This window comes from Loxodonta africana, unplaced genomic scaffold, assembly GCF_030014295.1.
Source record: "Loxodonta africana isolate mLoxAfr1 unplaced genomic scaffold, mLoxAfr1.hap2 scaffold_29, whole genome shotgun sequence".
Classification (NCBI taxonomy): domain Eukaryota; kingdom Metazoa; phylum Chordata; class Mammalia; order Proboscidea; family Elephantidae; genus Loxodonta; species Loxodonta africana.
In genome coordinates, this window is record NW_026975011.1 from 1,905,239 (window position 1) to 1,908,261 (window position 3,023).

General features: G+C 39.8%; 1 pseudogene; it reads left to right on the top strand.

Annotated features, from left to right (window-relative positions):
* The first annotated feature begins 1,354 nt into the window (after positions 1-1,354).
* On the top strand, positions 1,355-2,548 carry LOC135229411 (CCR4-NOT transcription complex subunit 11-like; annotated as a pseudogene).
* Positions 2,549-3,023: the final 475 nt, after the last annotated feature.

A 3,023-nucleotide genomic window follows, 5' to 3' on the forward strand; every position in this document is an offset into this window, starting at 1 on the left:
CTATCAAGAGAAATAACCTACGAGTGATTGGAGTACCAGAACAGGGAGGATAACAGAAAATACAGAGAAAATTGTTGAGGATTTGTTGGCAGAAAACTTCCCTGATATTGTGAAAGATGAGAAGATATCTATCCAAGATGTTCATCGGACTCCACATAAGGTAGATCTTAAAAGGAAGTCACCAAGACATATTATAATCAAGCTTGCCAAAACCAAAGATAGAAACAATTATAAGAGCAGCAAGGGATAAAAGAAAAGTCACCTACAAAGGAGAGCCAATAAGAATAAGCTCGGACTACTCAGCAGAAACCATGCAGGCAAGAAGGTAACGGGATGACATATTTAAAAAATTGAAGGAAAAAAATTGCCTGCCAAGAATCATATATACATCAAAACTGTCTCTTAAATATGAAGGTGAAATTCAGACATTTCCAGATAAACAGAAGTTTAGGGAATTCGTAAAAACCAAACCAAAACTACAAGAAATACTAAAGGGAGTTCTTTGGTTAGAAAATCAACCAGAAGTCAACCCAGACAGAGAAATCCAAAAAAACAAAGCAAGATCAAAAAAAAAAAAAAAACAAAGCCCAACACAGGGTAACAGCAATGTCTCATTGAATCAGTTCTGACTCATAGCAACACTATGCACTACAGAATGAAACACTGCCCGGGCCTGAGCCATCCTTAACAGTCGTTGTTATGCTTGAGCTCATTGTTGCAGCCACTGTGTCAGTCTACCTCATCGAGGGTCTTTCTCTTTTCTGCTGACTCCGTGCTTTGCCAAGCATGATGTCCTTCTTCAGGGACTGATCCCTCCTGATAACATGTCCAAAGTACGTAAGACACAGTCTCACCATCCTTGCTTCTAAGGAGCATTCCGGTTGTACTTCTTCTAAGACAGATTTGTTTGTTCTTTTGGCATTCCATGGTATATTCAATATTCTTCACCAACACCACAATTCAAAGGCATCAATTCTTCTTCGGCCTTCCTTATTCATCATCCAGCTTTTGTGTGCATACGATGTGATTGAAAATACCATGGCTTGCGTCAGGTGCACCTTAGTCTTCAAAGTGACATCTTTGTTTTCAACACTTAAAGAGGTCTTTGCAGCAGATTTGCCCAGTGTCTTTTGATTTCCTGACTGCTGCTTCCATGGCCGTTGATTGCGGATCCAAGTAAAATGAAATCCTTGACAACTTCAATCTGCTTGCAGCCAACCCCTTTGTTACCAGTTTCAGGCACCTGTTCAACCCTGTGAAGCCTGCGCGTGGTGGCCAGGAGCCAGACTGACCACGACTCTCAGGATTTTTACCTCCTATAACTCCAACAGAACAGTTTTTTCTTTCCCAGCTAATGCTGGAACCATCAAGGGAACTCTTTTAAAAGCACCTCGCCAGATTGCTTTCATGGGTGTTGGAAACAGGGGTCAGTGTGTGGACATAAGTGGGCTTCAAGTAGCCTTAGCTGAGTGCCAGTCAGAATTGCCAACGCAGAGTAAAGCTAGCTTCCCTAGCATTCTCAGTGACCCAGACCTCAATTCTTCCATTTTTGGATTTGACAGTTTGGTTGCCTCTCAAAACACAGAAGCTTTAGTCAGTGGACCAAAACCACCTATTGAAAGCCATTTTCGGCTAGCGTTTTTCTAACACCTCCACTCCATGTTTGTGAGGATGAGTTGGCATGGCTAAATCCAACGGAGACTGACCATGCAATTCAGTGGGATAAGTCAATGTCTGTTAAGAATAGCACTGGTATAGAGATGAAGCAGATAATGGCCAAAGCCTTCAAACACCCCTTATCTTCTCCTCAACAAACACATTCCTTGGTGAGTTGAAAAAAAATGCAAAACTTGTTTATCATATTGACCTGACTCCAGCCAATCCTCCTGATCTCGTGGAAAACAAGTCTCTAGCTGCTATAGAAATGTTGCTGAAATTAATGCAGTTGAACCAGATAACCGAGTATTTTTAAGTGCTGGTCAATATCGACATGTCCTTACATTCAATGGAAGTTGTAAATCAGTTAACTACAGCTGTTGATCTACCTCTTGAATTTATCCACCTTTATATATCCAATTGCATCTCTACTTGTGAACAATTTAAGGGTCATTTGGTGCACCTTGTCTGTGTCTTCCTCCAATCCTTGATCTGTAACGAAATTATTAACATGCAGGACTTGTTTATAGAAGTTCAGGCATTCTGTATTGAACCCCTTAGGATATGAGAAGCTGCTGATCTTTTCTGGTTGTTGAAGACGTTGGATACTGGGGAAACCCCTTCTGAGACTAAAATGTCAAAGTAATACCTCATCGAAACTACACCAGTCATTGTTCACTCGTACCGTGGTTTAATTTTTAAAACTGTTAAAACCCTGAGTGGATTGCGTGGTGTAGTGCATATAAACAATACTTTATCTACTTAAAGTTTTACTTTCCTGGATGACTTTTTACCTTTAGATGAACTTTTGGTAAGAAATTGAAAAAAATGTGTCTTTTAGGTGTCTTGTTATCCATGGGAGGATCGGTTATCTCAGAAAACTATTATTGCAAAAGAGCAGATAAGCACTAAAGAGCAAAGTGCCTGTTTTTGTTTAAAAGCCACGTTGCAGACTTTTGATAATTCATGAATCCAGTTTTCCTGAGGTTTCAGTGCTAATGTATTTCATGATAGTAAATTAAGATAGTCTTAAAAATTTGTGATCCTGTCCTTGATGTGACATTAGGTGAGTATTTTGAATCCTCAGAGGACCAAGAGAAATCTGGTTCTTGAGCCCAGTTGCACAGGTAGCTCTTAACTTCTCATTAAACACCATCTGAACCAAGGGCACACTTCTAAATTTATCCCTTCTTATAGTGGGGATTACTAGACAACAGAGGAAATGTATTCCTTGGGACTCTTACAAAAACTTGGGAACTACTAGAAAGCTTTTTCTAGGCTGGAATAGCTGGTACAGTTTTCTGTTTGTTTTTTCTCCCCCTCTCTCAAGACTAGTTCTTCTGTAATTATTGTTAGTATAACATAAT